At 34.5% G+C, this 18596-nt stretch overlaps 1 protein-coding gene across 4 annotated transcripts in view; it reads right to left on the bottom strand.

The window, feature by feature from the left end:
• The window catches only part of LOC110369974 (ecdysone receptor), a 219691-nt gene that overhangs the window by 114244 nt on the left and 86851 nt on the right, over nt 1–18596 (bottom strand). For all 4 annotated transcript variants that reach the window (XM_064036285.1, XM_049839218.2, XM_049839221.2 and 1 more), the window contains one exon: nt 16574–16618. The gene's annotated coding sequence lies outside the window, so the exon portion shown is untranslated. The remainder of the gene's footprint in view (nt 1–16573; nt 16619–18596) is intronic.

Raw genomic sequence — 18596 nt, forward strand, 5'->3', positions numbered from 1 at the left:
CCATCGTTAAGCCGATGAAAGTATGAAGTCGATCGATATGGACTCAGCTTATGTGTTCCTGCCCTAGTGTAGCCAAGTCCGGTCTTACTGCCCGTATTTAAGACCGAACATACAGTAGTCACTACTCAATTTTGTAACTTCAATATACATTGGAAATGTTTTGCCAATGTACAGTTTATTTTATGTTCTAGCTTCGACTATTGTTTCGTTCTCTTCCACCCGCATTCTATTGCTTAACTCAGGTATTTCTTTGTGACGTAAATGGCTTATTTCTAATACATAACTGTGTATTTCACGGTAGCAAATTTGCTGATAAAGCGAATAGTTTAGATTATACTGAATTGGTGACCATTGCATCATATATGATGGAACGCTATAGGTACATATAGTGACAGTTATATTGAAGCAAACATATTTCAATGTGATTCAATAATTTGAAAGCTCCGGAAGCAATACAATCTCGCCTAAATCTTGTGCGTTCCTTCCGTCTGCTGCAGTTGATACATTATGTTTACCAGCAGTGTAACGGGTTCAATCTGTTGATTGGAACTCAGCACCACTATTTACATTACCCCTATAAATTCCAGCGTCCTGTTTCGCAAAACAGAAACCATTTCCCTAATTGAATTTGTGTTGTTTTTGCTCTTGTGGAAAATTGGCTTTGTGCATTCAAAGCGGGCGAGCGTCAGCAGCTTCACTACGGTTTTATAATATGCTTGTTAATTTACCTTAGATAATTTAATGAAAGAAGACTTTTAGGTAGAACAAATTGTATGCTCAAGAAGATGTGTACTCATATGAATAAAAATAAACAACATACGAGTAGGTATTTGCGTCACAGTAAAATCTTAGTTCATAATCCAGGCTATTAAACCTGCCAAAAGTAACAGAGAGCAGAGCTTTCATAATATTAGGCCATTTCCCCCAAATGACCTATAAAACTAGTTACGCATCCAACCATTGGCTACAATGTTTCCCTCTGATTCCCACATAGTGTAATGTCTTTTCCTATTATTTATGTTTGTGGTAAAATTCCACTATTCTGTAAACACAAAGTGGCTAGTAAATTAATATAACAGTCTTAACGTAGGCGCTTACGACTTGGTTTTAGTTTGTGTTGCTGTGAAAGTAAAAACTAAGAGTATCGTAGAAAGAGATTAGTCATTCATGTTGTAACTGCTGTATGGGGTTCTAAAATGTGCTATTATCTCAAGATTATTCATCATATAGCAGCCCACTAACAAACTTAGGATTGCTGAAGACCTGTTTCAGGCAATATTTTCAATGTCTTAATGCATTTTTATCAACTGCTAATCAATAGTAGTTAGTTAGCTTAGTTAGTTTTAGTTAGGAAAGTTGATTGCAGGCGAGTAATGAACATTGTGTAGTTGGTATCCCAGTATTTCAAGTAAGAATAGTTATCTCAAGATGCGGGCAAGACCACGGGCCATAAGTTAATAATCCATAAATACAAAGTCAAAACATTCGCTCTTACTGACCACTGTTCTCAGTTTAGCAGCCACATACATACATTAAACAATGTATTTTTATAGCTACGTTTTACGATCGCGACGGTCGAGGGTACACAAAGGGCGTCGCTGGATGCCAGTCTCCTTGCCGAGACGCGGGTCGTCGGGAGAACTTTGTAGGGCTGCCGCTTTTAGGCTCGAGATGTTGCATAATATTATTTTTATTTTAATAAAAAGTATGAATTTAAACCTTATTTTCATTTTTTTGAGAGAAGGAAAACGATGGTAGCCACAAAGATATTTGTTTTTTAGCAGGACAGAACGGAAGAAATAGTTCAAAGACGAGATTAATAAGCCAACAAACAGCAAGGAATTTTATGGTGCATTGGACGACGAGCGTGTAATTCTAGTATAAGGTTTACTTATATGTATGGTTCGTGAAAATATGAACTGTATATTTTTTAATGGAACGTGTTTCGTGTTGTTTGAAACTATAGCTTATCGTTATTTCATTCCACATATTAATCTGCAATAATATGCAAACGGCCCACATGGCCACGCCTCACCAAGGATGCACCAAGGCTCCCGCTTGTGTCAGCCCTGCCTCAGACTATTTACGTTGACGAGGCTGGGCGAGGTGACCTACCCGTGACCTTTGACCCGCAGCCTGTGACCTACATCGGGAGACCAATCGATACGCACCCGCTGTATCTGTTGCCTTCGATAAGGACGCACTTCATTAAAACTTTTGATTGGCCGCCGTCTGCCAGCTTAGCGATAAAACGGTAATGGATTTCGTTTTTACTTTTTCAACTGTTCTATTTTTTGAATATCGAATGAGGTAATCGGGACACGGCATGCGACTTTTCTCCGCGATTTTTTGTCTGATGACGTTTTGTGTGACAGAATTTAGAAGTGTGTAAAGTAGTTGGCTGTTTGCCTACGTGTATCGTTAAATTACAGGTTTCTTTCAGTAACATCTTATGACCTGAATGAATAGATTACGTGTCTTTTCATTGCGTAGGTGATTACGTAGATCCTATCTTTGGAACTGCAGTCGAATAAGTCATATCTGTTTAACGACTATTTGCATCTTATATTTTGAGTCTGTCAATATTTTATTGCCATTGGCTTAGCGCTGACAACATTTTATAACTTCAATAAATCAATATGAATGGAAATCATTGATTGGCTCTTGGACTAATCCATTGAATAGACACAACATATAAATAGTATTCTTTTTTATAGCATCTTATATAACTAAATAAATCCATATCAGCGAGGCTTTGAAATAATATAACAACATTGAAAACCACTAATTGAACGAGCTATACCAACAAAAAAAAAAAACAAATGAAAGTCTCATAAAATCATCGTTCACAATTTCGAATTTCAATTTCAATGTTCGTCGAACTAAAATTTTCAAACATTTGAAAAGCGAACAGAGAGAACCCTATTCGAATTCTCAAAGGTAAACGGACCACCAACGTTCAGAACTAAATATTTTTAGCAATAATTCATAAGTGGGGCGCACTCAAATGCTTCGCCGACGAAATGTTACACTCTTGCGCAATAAATACCGATTTGTTTGGGAAACATACTGCTGTGCTGTGGATGTTATATGCATTTTATTTTGTTTCTGTACGGGATTCATTCAGGTATAGGGCGTAATGCGACAAACAAACAAAAATTACATTAAATGAATGAATGAAATATGAACAAATGTTTTACGTTTATAACAAAGTAATAAAGGAGCATAATTCTTAATGTACCCACCCAAAAGGTAGAATTGTGATACACTATGGAAAATAAGTTGACTATTATCTTAGATATTCATTTAATTATCCAAGAATTATTTATCAATGGAGTGTAATGTTTCGCAAAGTAAATAATGTTACATCACAAGTCTTCAATGAAACTTAAACATAATGTAGGTGAGCACTTGATATTTATGAATGAGCATTACAGCGGTATGATTGTATGACAGCTATGCAAAATGCGAAAGTGTAAGATCATAAAAAGTATGACTGAAAAAGTATGAGTGTAAAAGATTTCATTGATTAAATTCCATCACCATTAAAAAGGATAAAGCTTGTGTATATTTTTATCATGCTCACTTTAAGTTAAAATGTTTATTGGTTTACCTTTAAAACAAAGTAAAAACAGTTAAAGCATGAAAGTAGGTACCTTTAATATAAAATGAAAGGTGAATTTAATAAAGTAAAACCTTTATGCACTAAAGAAAACGTTAAATAAAGCCATATCAGGTTAATTTACTGTTGCATTTGCATCGCGATAACCTAATTTTATGCATGAACAAAGAATATTAAAAAAACGCTTTCTTAATTTCATAGTAATGAAGCAATTACTATTAAAATTTAATGAACTGCTCTAGTAACTGATAGTTTTAATAATTATTTAAGGTTTTTTTGTGGTTATTGAAAACATTTTTTGTAATAAAAATACGGTTGCTGTATACTTTCAGGATAAAAGTATTTAATGAGGGTCTTCTCAATTTTTTCTGCCACAGGGTGGCGCCACGTATGCGTCTGGTCCAAACAGCTGTCAAATAGTATGGAATTGTAGGGTCCGAACTTATTGTTTGTTGAAATTTTGTTATATTGGAAGTGTTATTGATTTTATTATGGACTACGGTCAGAATAAGGTTTCCGAACTAAAAATTGAGCTAAGAGAGAGGGTGCAAAAGTCACTGGTACTAAGGAAAAGCTTGTTGAAAAATTTGTTAACACAATATGATTTAGTTTTTTTTATTTACTCAACCGCAATAGTAAAACAATAATGCAGTGCTTTAATTATAAAATAAAAAAAAACACTAAAATCGTTCACTATTCATAGTAAAGATAAGCACTTTGACAGTTATCTGGACCTGACGACTCGGTGCTGCCACCTCGTGGACGCCATTTTAGAAAACCCTCATTAGGATAACTACTTTCAACAAGCTTACTTAGAACAACCGTTTAGAAATAGGTCTTACCTGATTCAGACCAGTGTCTTGTCTCAAAAAGGTCTTATACCACGACGATGTTTGCAACCCACTACAAAACTCCAACCCACTAACCCAGCCCTTCACTCTATCATCAAGCAATAGTGCAACATTAACGATCCTATCATCATGATAATGACTTAGTAATCAAGTCATTACGATTAATTTGCACTTACAATCATGTACCTTTTGATACTTCGGTGATCGCGAACGTAATTGTGGCTGTCTCTCAAGCTATTAGGGTTAATTCAGGTCAGGTGGGTGATCGGAATCCTTCGGCAGTTGTGGAAAGACGTAATGACTCGTTTTATGGAGAATAGATTTTGCTATTACCTACATACTTCGGTTGGGTTGGTCGGAACATTTGACCTTTGGACGAATTTGTACGTGTCCGTGTAACTTGGTTGTAGGGCTGTTTTTCCGGCAGGAAAATGGATGGTTTTTACGTTTGAATGGTTCGAATACTCTCGGGATTTTGTTCATTGATATATGTTTGATAGTGACATGTAGGTACGTTTTTTTTACGGTTACGAATATAATACTTTTGCTTTTAATTTACTCACTCCAATAGATCAGACACGCTAATTGATTAACTTTATAAAGCCTAGTGAAAGGTGATGGCTATCGGAAAAATAAAATACTTTTAAGTTTTTAAACTAATAGTCTAGTTTCTTTATTAATTAGAACATTTCTTTTGTTCAAAAGTATAAGAAAAAGTGTAATGGCACAAGTTTTTCCGTACTAATAAGGTAACTTTAAGAAGTTATTTCTATGAAAGTAGGTTAAAGTTTTTCCAGTTGACACTTTTACGGTTGCTGAAGGTTCACAATTAGTGTTAGGATTCTTATTGATATATTTTTTATAATAAATTGCTTATTTAAAGACACATTTAAATCATTAACCTAGCTGTTTACAGTTATGCAGATTGCTGGATTTTTAGGAAGCTTTTAAACGGGGTAAGCCTTTTAAACCTTTTATAACTACAATGACTGCCAGTTAATATACGCACTCTTGGACAAAACAATCTTCAGCGTAGTTATTTCCCCAAAAAGTTTGACCATGAGCAAAATGTCAAACAATGCCCATTCCTTTCACATGTGTCTCAAATTCCAGTTACTAACACACTCGATATAAACTATCTTCCTGTTTCCAAAATATCGTACAATAAAGCTATAAAGCCGCGGGACTTTCTGTCTGAGTCAGCGATACCAAGAAGTCGTTCGGCCGGTTCCCATTTTCCTTAATACGAGTACATCTTTCTCGAACAACGCTCCATACGTATTTTACGCTCACTTAGACTCACTCAAAAAAGCGTAATTAGCGAAAACTCACAGAACAATTTCAAGGCGTTGAGTACTGTAATTAAAATATTATCCGCAGCTTATCTGATACTGTGTCATTTTTTGTTCTAAACTGGTTATGTTGTGGACGGATTAAACTAGGTAATTAGACAAGTCGTTTTAATTGATGCTGATTAAATTTTAAATAAGACTTCTATTATATTATGAGCATGAGCGGACCAACGAAACTCGAAATTTCTATCTTCACAACACTCGCACATTTAGGTAACTAAGTTGTACAAACTTTTATCAAAAAGGGTCAAACCCAGGTCAAATCAAAAATGTATATCTCTCAGAAGTCATTCACAAGTTGCCCTCTGATCAATTGTAAACAGTAAACAACAACAAAGTACTAAAGAATCAATTAAATGCACAGTTGGAGCTGATCTGATTGATCTCCTATAAAGGCTTGCGATAAAGACCCGTGTTATGGCACGCACGGTTTCAAAGAGCACTTTGAAATAATTGAAATGGCTCTTCAAGCTTGCTAACGAATTTATTTCTTTGTTCTCCGCCCTGAAACAACCAATATCATACAGGTTTACATACTCAGTGCGTTTTCATTATCTAAGAAGCCGAACAAACAATCCAAGCTAAAAGTTGTCGTCGTAAAACATAATTTACAATAATTGGATGACTTCATAAGCCATTATCCATTACTAGAGCAAACACTTGTTAAGACCTTAATTACTGATTTCCATTAAAAAGACGCCGAAGACAAAGCTAAATAAATACGCAGTATGACAGGCAATTATAGAAAACTTTTACGACTGGCTGCATACATAAATCTTGTGTTCTTTTTTTTAATATGGCGTCTATTTTTTTGACAGCTTAGCGTAGGTGTTTGTCGAAGCTTATGTCAAATTTGATTTTGGAACTTACATGTTTCTACATATTATGTATTTTATTAGATGGCATATATAGGTGGGTCCCGGCAGTGCCCGGGGCTGCGACCGGGTCACGCCCCCCCGCGCGTCTCCCGGCCCGCATCTGCACTTGAACTGGTTCGCGTACTTTCAGTTTCTCTCGCCCGGGACTCGGGAGCCTGACCTACCCGAAGATGTACGGTAAGGCGGCCATTGCGTAGGGATGCGACTCACTATTGTGCGTTATTGTAAGAATGAGGTGTATTGTATGCTGAGCAGTATGCGGGTTAGACCATTTAGGAAATTAACGTGAGCGTGTTTTAATCCAAAAGATTAAAATACGAGTTGTATGTTCACACAAAAAAAAATTGGCAGTTAAAAAAATTCAGCGCATTTTTATTCGTAGTAATTTAATCCCGAAATGTATCCCCATTATCACAGATCAAGAAAGAGTTAAAAAAATATGCTGAACAATAGAAAAAAATATAACAAACTACATAATACAAAAGCAATCAATAAGGGCACATGTTGTTAGGCGTCACAAAAGGCACTAATGAGGAAGATCGGCCAACAATGCGTTATTTCCTGACATTATCACATGCCTCCATTGTCGGACTAAGCCTTGGCCCCAACGGCCCGTGAAGGCATTCAGGATACTATAATGACCTAAAAATGTGTTAACACTGATGATTCATATATCGAACATCGAACAAAGTCCTCTATGTGGTCCATTTTTTTCCTGAAGTGTACCAATGTTGCCATGATAAATTTTGCCAGAAACTAGGATATTTTGTTTCCATCCTTAACCTTAGGTAGTGCTTACCTTAATAAAACCTTTCTGTAGGACAATGTTTGAAGAATGTCTGCCATCACTCACAAAGTGACAAACATTGTACCAAGACAATATACCAAGAAAATGTATGTGTTTATGAAAAACAATTCCCGAATATAATAAAAATATAAGCGTATATTTAACGTACGGAGAAATTGAATTAATTTGTTTTCCGTTGAAAAAGCATAGATTACGGCTGATTTAAGAAAATGTCATCGCACATACATAAGTAATATGAAAACGTTTTCATTTGAGTCTCTTTTTTGACGTTCACGTATAATTTCATTTTAATAAAACCCGGATGAATTCGAAATCCTGATGTAATTGTATCTCAGGATATAACATCCTATATTTATATTATCCTTCTTTTACAACCTTTTTGTAAGGTAGGTAATTATATAGTCCAAAACTTAAAGGAGCTTGAGAACACTGAACAAGGTTAAGGTGGACCAAAAAGGATATATTACAAAGTATCCAAGGGAGAACAACAGGTAATATTTTGCGTCGTCCCGAATATACCCCGCCCTTCATTATGTCAGAGAAAAGAAAACAGAGTAGGTATTAGCTTACAAAGGCGTCGATCTTACTGCCTGTTTCTTTAGTCAAGTAAAAGGCAACGGATTAAGCCTGCAAAAGGTTCTAAAGTAAGCGGAATGTGCTGATTAAGAAACTATGTATTTCGAAAAAATCACAGCGTTTTTAAATGTCTGTAGGTACATTTTCACAGTAACAAAGCGCAGATTTAAAACCTCTCGAAAAAACAATGGCACACGAAATATCGAACGGACTTTGTAATGAAAACTTTGCGAGTCTGTCATGCTTGTGTCGTATGATGCAGTGGCGTAGCGTGGGTATCTGCCGCCCGGGGCAGTTGTCGATTTTGCCGCCCCTTCCCGTGTATTTTTTTTAACAAGTGTTACTGGCCGTTTGTCATTTTTAACCGACTTCAAAAAAAGGTTTTTTTTTTGTTTCGACGTTAAAAATCATCAAATGACCCTTCCCGCTGTGGGTTAGCAGCGGTGAGGGAGTGTCAGACTCTTACTGATTAAAAACCGTCGTGTTAAAGGCCTTTTTTGTTTTATGGTAACTCTTTCGAACAACCCGCAGCCCCGGCAGAAGGGGGAGGTTCTCAAGTAGACTTTTCTTTTATATCTTTGTTACTTGATTTCTGGAAGGTTTTAAAAATCCAAAATACGCGATCGAAGCGAGCGCGAAATTTTTATCGTACTTAAAACAAAAATTACGTAAAATTTAGCCCCAAACATACTTAATGTTTTGTTTGTTGACAGATGCAAAAATAAGGGCATATCGTATTTGAATACGCGAGCGAAGCGAGCGCGAAATTTTAATTATTTTTTATTTAAGACTCAAAACCAAAATTACGTAAAATGTAGTGTCACGTGTGTTTTAAGTACCAAATTTTAACAATAATTAATTTTAAGTTTAAAAAGTTTCAACTTGTTTAATGTTTTGTTATTGTTAGACAGTTTTATGTAGCGGCGCAGATACTAGTTGCGAACAATTTTTTTTTTATTGGGTAAATTTTGCCGCCCCCTAAAAGCTGCCGCCCGGGGAATGTGCCCCCCTTGCCCCCCCCACGCTACGCCACTGGTATGATGTATGATGTGCTTCTCTCTGCTTTCTTACCTCAATAGTTTAATGAAAATAGGTTGATAAAAAAATAAGAATATCCTAAGTTTTTATTCGCTACCGCTTTGTGAATGATCCTTCATACTCGCTCGTTTTAAGGCCACCACATAATATATTATTATCGTTTCGTCACGCTGTACAAAAGGTCGGTCCAACTACAAATTTGTCAATGTATGAGTACACGTGCAGGTTATAGATTTATTTATAACTAGTTTTTACCCCTGGCGCTGTTCGCGATGTCTTTTTTTGTGTGGTTAAAAATGTTGTTTTGCTTGCTACGAATGATATCAAGCGTCAAAAATGGTGAGCTTTTTTGGTGTTTACGTTTGAAACTTAACCTGTACTTAGTTACTCAGTTAGAAATATAAACTGTTTGAGTGTTCTTCATCAGCAAATAGTTCTAAACTTAAAAACCTTTTTCTATGAGAAACCATCTCCCACTGTGGGCGCAGCGTGAGGGAGTATCAGACTCTTACTGATGACTTAAACCCATCATATTCCTTCATAAGCCCTTTTTGTACCAGAGAAGAGATACTCTTTCTAAAAATCCTTTATAATTATAGGGAATTTCCAGTCTAATATAGTAGTGAAGTATGAAGCAGAGACGATCAGCATAAACATCCTACCAAGCCTTTATGTAACTCCTAACACTCACAGCTCTTATGTTATGACAAATACCTCTGTTTATGATAAACACTTCTGTCCCCGCCTATACTAAGTAACGTGAACACTAAACAATATAGGCGCCACACTATGAACTGAGCTTAAGGGTATAGAGTGGTATAGATTTCATTACTAAGCTCATGTGTCTGACAGCTCACGGACACAGAATGAGCGGGGTACGTAATGTAACAAATTCTTTTAGGCTCCGTATATTGATACTGAATTTCTTATACTTTATATAGGTAGGTACATAGTTGGATATATAAAAATGGTCGTCGCTAAGTTATTTACCTTTTCTTAGCAACGATATATAAAGGGGAATGATGGGTGAGCAATTTATGGCTTGAATGGTTTTATTAGTCATTGTAGGTATCCATGATTATGATTATAATTCCGAGTAAGGATTTTTTTTTAGTTAAGTTTACTTCTTTCGGTACGGGGAAATTGACTGATTTACTAAATAATATTAATATTTAATTATAGGTGACATTTTCATGATTAAGCATCTGTGTTTATTTATATTTTTAAAAGCATTCTTACAAAAAACATCGCCAGAACTCTTTTAGTTTAAACATTTTAATTTAAATGTCTCCAAAAAACATTATGTATTTTGTTCCGCAACCTTCTGCGTTAATTAAAAAGCTTTTAAGCCAATTCATTAGGATAATACTAAATGAATGGTGGACCCAAGGCTAAACAAAAGAATACTTTTTTTTGGTTTATTTATTTTTAATTGGTTTTCGGGTTCATGTAGAAATTATTCACGAAAGTAACGTGTCAGTTGTGGTATTTAATAAAATGTTTAATTATAAACTACACAATACCAGACAAGATTATATTTATGACATTTCATGTAACATTGCACAACTTGTTCTTTCTGCAAAAAGTGTCTACATACATACCTAATTCATTTAAAAACATAATATAAAAAATTCAATTAAAACATCTGTAAATTAATTTATCCACATCTCAAAACTTCTTACTACATTCATAAGGGTGTTACTACATCTCTTAGTGACAAACGACTCAGTTTTCGCGGAGAACTGGCTAATGTGTCAAACTGATACCATCTAGACATGTAGCCACTCGGATAAATCACATAGATTGCTCCGAATTAATGGTAGCCCCTTTATTAGTCAGCACCGTGATAACAGCGCTTTACTTGTTTTACACGTTTTTATTACAGATCTTATCTGGGGAACCTACTTGTTTTATGTGACGAGTGAACTTTGAAATCGTCGTTTTTGGTGTGATCCTGTTGTGCTGTTTGAAGACACCGAAAGTGTGTTTTTTCGTAATTTTGGGCCATAAAAATTATTCCTGCCAACTCTGTAAGGAAGATGACCGAGATGACTGTCGCAGAGGAAAGGACACCTTCCACAGTCACGTGTTTTGGAGTAATATAATTACGTTTCTGAAGATTTTCCAGGGAATTGCAGAAGTAATACAAACGCTTTCTATTAAAAGCTTCTAACATGAACGTTAAGCACTAAATCACAAAACTGATGACGTTGATAAAAAAGTAGCCACTAAACATTATTCATAGTACAATTGAACCAACGATAAAAAAATCAGATAAAGTTAATAAATCAAAATAGTTACAATGTAAACTAGTACATAAACAGCGAAACAATAGAGGAAGTAGGCAAAATAGATTTGGGCTCATTCAGGAAATGGGTTGGCTGGAACAAAACGATCATTTAGCATTTTCTTTGTGTTTCATTTACAGGCGTTTTCGTACGCATACATTAATTTGGAGGCTACTGTATTACGCAGTTTTTATTGTTATGCTCATGAAGTGTCATAATGAGGTTTTTATCTTAGAGCAAATCCTTTTGTTTGCCAAAAATGGAAAAAAATATAGACGGTGCAAGTATAAAAGTACTCATAACTTAATTTTCTTAGGTGCTGGTGAATTCTCGCAGTATCCTACGAGAGTGGGTTTACAATATTACTATGCTGCAAAGCCTACGCATATTTTTTGGGAATTATATTTTTGCAGTGGGAGTATTTTTACGACTATATTCGCCTACGTTATGTTAGAATTTTGCTGCGAATGTGTTAACAGTTTCATTGTAATGTAAGTTTATTGAAAAGTACGTTTTAATTAATTTTTGTTCTCTTGTAAATTAATATTTTATGAAATAATTCTTCGTTACTTTTTCTCAATATCATAATTACTTTAAATAAGAAAACATTAAAGACCTACATTTAAACCAATGCAATGACGAACACACGAACCGTTGTCCACAAAACTTTGAATATTTCATCTCAATCAAAATTCACTTAAGCAGCTCACACTTCGAACAGGATAACAGTTCCTTACGAATTGGAATCGATGTTTAAACGAGCGATTGACGCACTATCCTGCCTCGATGCATCGATTAAAATACATACATATCGATATTTGACATCTGTACTCGTTCGTTCAAACGCAGTGACCACCCAAGTTACATCAGAATATTTATCTGTAGATGAACCGTGGTGAGCGTAGGCGCAGCGTAGGTAGCACAATATGAACATTTGATTGAGAACACCTGGATGCGCTCTGAAGACAAACGCATATGAAAATCAACGATATGCATCTGAATTTGTTAAAGAACGGGTAAAATGCATTATATAATTTGTTTTGTGTGGTATATCATGTTTATTTTGTTAGTAACATCCGGTTGTTTGATAAATTGTGCGCATACAAATCATTTGTATAAATAAATGTATGTCAAATGATGTGTTTTGATTGCCTACATATATTTTTATGTTTTTAGACCGTCATTTTTTTAACTACAGTCAAGTTATTCAAATAAACGCAATCAACTGCGTGAACTTCGGTCGATCAATTCGCGAGATAAACATGTACAGACAGACTTGATTAGTTGTTAATTTGTGAAGTCTGTGGTTTTCCAGCATCTAGTCATATCGTCCACTTTCATTTAATAACAACCGCATCGTGTTTGTAAATGTTAAACACGTTGTTAATAGGACCCGTTGCGGGCAAACCAGTTGCTGATTTCTCTGTCCACGTAAATATAGGGCTGGGTGTAACACTTGTAAGAAAATGTATATTAGGTACACGTAGAATTTCTATTACGCGTTTACTTGTATATTGGTGTAATCTATACTAACATTATAAAGAGAAAAAATAATAATTTTTGTTTGTAGTGGATAAACTCAAAAACTGCTGGACCGATTTTAAAATCCTTTTTCTGTTGGAAAGCTACACTTTTCCTGAGTAACATAGGCTATATTTTATCCCGGTGCTGTCAGTAGTTCCCAAGAGACGCGGGTGAAGCCGCCGTAAAACTTCTAGTTTTGTCTGTATTTGATGCTAGAACTAAACAAAGTGAATCGACATTTTAGATTTTTAAACGAATTAAGTACCAACTTCGTTTAGAAATGCAAGCTAGTTACATACATAAACTGAGTATAAGTACGACCTACTTACAGTACTAATAATCTTAGAAAGTAATTAATGTTTATGCAAGTTGTCATAGGTCAGGGCACTAGTACGTCATGCGTCTAGTAGATGATAACTAATTATAGCTCGTTGTACGGAACTTTAAGTGTTTCATTGTGTTGAATTAAGACTGAAAGTCAGTTAGAATTTAAGAATCCTTTATAAAAGTTTTCATAATTTTGAACAATTTGTTGTTGTTGACATCTACAGATTTTCGCACTATTTCAGGGTTAAAATTCTTATGTATTTCATAACAGAAAGCTTCTTTATAATACATTTTAATCCTTCAATGATCTACTGAGATGCATTCATCTTCTAAATTCTGTTTTGTAAACTAAAGCTTAGTGAATGATTAATTCATGATTAGGCAATGTGGCGCCATCTAATCTCATACAAAATTGATTTCAGACGATAGACATGTATCACATGTAGTTATGAATTGAAATGTCTGACGTGACTCTAGCTAAGGAGTGAGTGCAACTTATGTTATACACAAAATGAATAAAATTCGGAGTTCTCTACACTTAGAATACTCGCACACTATAGACTTTTAGTTGGCCGGTACTTTATTTTGGGCTTATAAATAAGTATGACGATGAATAGTACTCACATTTCTATGATCAGGTATTCAGCCGGTACCAGACCGACTGAAAAGTTTGGTTGTACCTAAATAATAATGCCCCTCATTAAAAAAATAACAATAATTGAGCCAACTGTCGGCAGTTAAGTCTGCAGTGTGCTCTTAGGAAGATATTATAATCTGAAAATAAATAGAGAATTCCTTCAAAATCCCAACAGTGAAGTAAGTAAGCCGCATACATGTTACAAACACATGTAAGAGTCGGAAGTACGTAGGCAGGCGCGTTGGCGAGCGATAACGCTATCTTAGTGGGTTAACAACCTATTGCCCAGCATCGGAATATCGTGCAATCACGACCACTTATCATCTTGTCTTCTAAGGAAACCCTTCGGTTATGAAAGTGTGGACTTTAGTTAGTTAATAATCTGTTGAGACGATTTATTGAAATGAAACATAAAAAAAACCGGCCAAGTGCGAGTTGGACTCGCGCAAGAAGGGTTCCGTACCAGAGCAAAAATGAGCAAAAAATCACGTTTGTTGTATGGGAGCCCCAAAAATTTTTTTTTATTTTATTCTAGTTTTCAGTATTTGTTGTTATAGCGGCAACAGAAAGACATCATATGAAAATTTTAGCTCTCTAACTATCACGGTTCATGAGATATAGCCTGGTGAAAGACGGACAGAGGAGCGATATTTTTTACCAAGAAATCATACCGATATAAGTGTTATGATGAGCAAAAGGAATTCTTGATGAATTGTGAAGTATGAGAATAGAAACATTTTCACGTTGATTCTTTATCTTCACCAGACATGTACCACAATCTATCAGTATCAACAAATTGAAATAAACCTCTGGACAGGTGTTCGGATCCGCAATCACCGGGAACATAATAAGGGCACGTAGCTCGGGGTGCTCACGACTTCTTAGATTCATCGTAATACATAAACACAGTCGTGAAAGTGTTTTGACAGCCGCCATTTTGATTTACTACTGAGAAATATCAAACGTGCCGCGTGATAGCGGCTAAAGTGTTATGTGATTATTTTCAATTGCTCTGCTATTGGCTGTAGACTATTTTCAGTTGGGTTTAAATTAAACCTTGCTAAGTTAGGTGCAGAATTATAGTAATTAAATGGAAAGTAACATATAAAATTGTGGATTCAATCGATTTATGGACACTTGATTACATATTAAAAAAAAAATAATAACACCGAATATTAACATTGGCTACATAATTCTTTAAAAGAATTTTGTAAATGTATTTATTTAATCTGCTAAATCCCGTGAACACCTGGAGTATTCACGACTCGTAGATAATAATATGGAATACGTTAAATAAATAAAAAAGCGTATCATATCATAGTAATTTAAATAAAACTCAGACGTTAGTTAGAACATGTTCGCCCACACCGATTGATTTATAAATTAGCTAATTAATTTCGAGATTTTTGTAATTTATTGCCCGGTGATTTTTCAAGGCATTTGACTTTATTCCTGTTCTATGGATTAATAAAATGCACCAATGTTTTACTGAGATTTATTTGTTACGCATACTAAAACATAGTAACTATTTCGTAATCTGTGACATTAGTTAATATTAGGTACATAATGAAGTAAGGGAACAAATTTTTTTTATATAAAAATTGTAGATATACTATTAGCGACGAGTACTTAGATACTTGATTCAAAGTCCTTATCAAAAAACTACCGCATCCCCATAGCACATTTTCTAGTCGACTAGAACTCTCAACTGGTTCTTTAATCACCTGACAATGCATTTTATACTTCCCCTAAATTTTTACTGAGGTTGAAAACTTCAGCTTCATGTAAGAATGCATAAAATATCTGCTATGGTTATTTACAAAGACCTGTCGTTTTTCATAGTCAAGTGTGTCTAAATTTATAAAAAATGTGTTCCGTTGTATTAGATTGTTATGGAGACGACGTGTTCTTCATTAGAGCACTGTTTACGAATTGCATGTAGATATAGCGTTAGAAAAGAATGGAAAATACCCATAGTGTTTTTATAAAATAATAAAAGTATAGGTACATGTTATAACTGTATTCCTAATAACTAATTTATTTATTTCTTTCACCACTTTACGAAGACTTAATTAAAAGGGAAATAGGTTAAACTGTTGGTAACGCCTACTCTATACCCCCTACTCACACATGCACAACACACACACACATGTACATGTAGTTGTGTTCACATTGCAAGGGGTGAGTCAGGGCGCTGTATATTAATTTCTGTAATTATATACGTGGAATGTCATAAGGCTGTCGCTGTGGTATTACCTAACGTTCGAAATTCGAAATCGGATTTGGAATTGTAATTGTACGAGTACTATTGTGTGTTGTAAGGCTTAGTTTATTAAGTCCTTATTTCACCAACAGCACGAACGTCACATTTCTTAAAACAACTGTTTACTATGTACCTACCTACCTAGTTTCACGTTTCATTTGTTTTAGGATTAAAGAACGCTTATGTTGTCGGTGAAAATGGGTCTAAGATTATTTGTTATTAGAATTGCTCATATATTATAGATAAATTAAGTTCTTCTTTTTTAAAAAATCTCATTTATCATTTTTGTCTTTAAAATTTTGACGTTATGAATATTTTATAAAGTTCATTTTGTGTCTGTTTTATACAAAAGTTGGTCGTATTATGAAGGCCTATTGTTTTACATTATGAAAGTATAAGTCTATCTTACCACTGGAGGCGTTTTCCGAGGCGAACAGCGGGGCGGCGTTGTAATCTGCAATAAATAATATTCAAGGTTACTATCAAAATTACATCTCATGATAAATAAAACTTATATACTTTGTTTTCAGAGGTTTATAGTCTTGGAAGTACCTAGACGAAATCTCAACATCAATTCGGGGTCAGGTTTTTTGGCACCATTTAACTAATATAAGACAGACCATCATCATTATAATATCTTTCTATTTATAGGCATTTTTTTTTCAGAAAAGTACATTAAAAAATTATTAAACATAACCCAACAGTAATATTTAATTCAAAGCTCCGAATCATGGTAGGTAGGTACCTACTATATTTAGAATTTCTAAAATAAAAGAACATAATATTCAAGTAAACAGCTAGGCTCAAAGCATTAGATATCAATTTACAGTAGCTTACAGCAAAATTGGGTCTAGAAATTGCCTGTCGAACAAAGACTAAAACTATGTCAGAATGGAAATTTTTCTTTCGTTTTTATGACATTTTAAATCAATTTACGTGGAGTTCTTAGAAAAAAGGTTAGTATAATAATGTTTTGTGTAGGCGCAATAACGAAAATAATGGATACCTTTAATACTATATTTCTTTCATTAAGAAATCGCTTTCAAAAAAGCGTTACAGTTTCGTGCCAAAAATGTGGGCATCTGCACTTACCCTACTGCTTGTTTGACAAAATGTATTATTTTTATCGTGCTTAAATAAAGTGTTACCTATTTAAAATTAGGTGAATAGGCTACTTTAGGATTATAAGTTGGAGGTTTTTATAAGTTACGAGAAAATAATGTTAGTTAGGTATTTTTTATTTTTTAAATCTTTTATTTTTAGAGGCTTAAATGCTGCTGCGTTATGCCAGCCTCGTAAGGTTTTACACAAATTAAATAAAAAAACACATAATAAACTCTATATACAAATTAGTCAATAAAGGACAATGGGCACAAATATATGGGACCTGGTATACCCCATCAATAGGAATGTCATATATATCATTGGATAGGTCTTTTTATGTAGAACAATATTTACTATGACAGCTTTGTTGAAATGTTTGTCCGTTCTGAGATATAGATCAAAAACTGTGCAAAAGTTAGAACTAAGTAATCTATTGATAACTCAAGTCTTTAAAGGATAATCTAAGTACTACTAAGTGTAAGTCTTGTAAGTGCTACCTGCTGTGCCCGTTAGGGTCCATAATTGTTACTATTATGTATCATTTCAACCTTTTATTGTATCAACTGGATTTTGGGTTAAAAAGAAGGTTGGTGGTTAAAAAGACCTGTCCAACGATATATATGTCTTTGCTATTGGTGCGGTTTCTCATTACGCCCAATATCCAGTTGGTACAGTAAAAAGTTGAAATGTTAAATAACAATAACAGTTATGGACCCTAACGGGCACAACAGGTAGTACTTACAAGACATACACTTAGTAGTACTTAGATTTTCCTTTAAAAACTTGAGTTATGAATAGATTACTTAGTTCTAACTTTTGCACAGTTTTTGATCTATATCTCAGAACGGACAAACATTTCAGCAAAGCTGTCATAGTAAATGTTGTTCTACATAAAAAGGCCTATCCAATGATATATATGACATTGCTATTGGTGGGGTATACCAATCTGCCCATTGTCCTTTAGTGAATTAGTGAATTGAATAGGTATTTACCCCTAATGTAATATGTACTTATACATGGTTTCTCCAGTTGCCTTATCTGATTACATATTATGGTGTAAGGTAATAAATATTCAAGACAACAATACACATTCTTGCCATGATGATTCACATATTATGCAAATATTTAGATAAACGGTTTTTCCTATGGTTATACCAGTTTTAATAGTATTTTTATTTCACCATTATTATTGTAATTAAACCTCAAAAAAAAAAATTTGACATTGATGGTTGCTTAACTAACTGGAACTTGGTTTAGCAAGTATGAAACCTAACTTTGCCTAGCAATGGATATAAAAGCCTATTTTAACATTCCTTTCGATGACTAGA

Source organism: Helicoverpa armigera, chromosome 9 (genome assembly GCF_030705265.1).
Source record: "Helicoverpa armigera isolate CAAS_96S chromosome 9, ASM3070526v1, whole genome shotgun sequence".
Lineage (NCBI taxonomy): Eukaryota > Metazoa > Arthropoda > Insecta > Lepidoptera > Noctuidae > Helicoverpa > Helicoverpa armigera.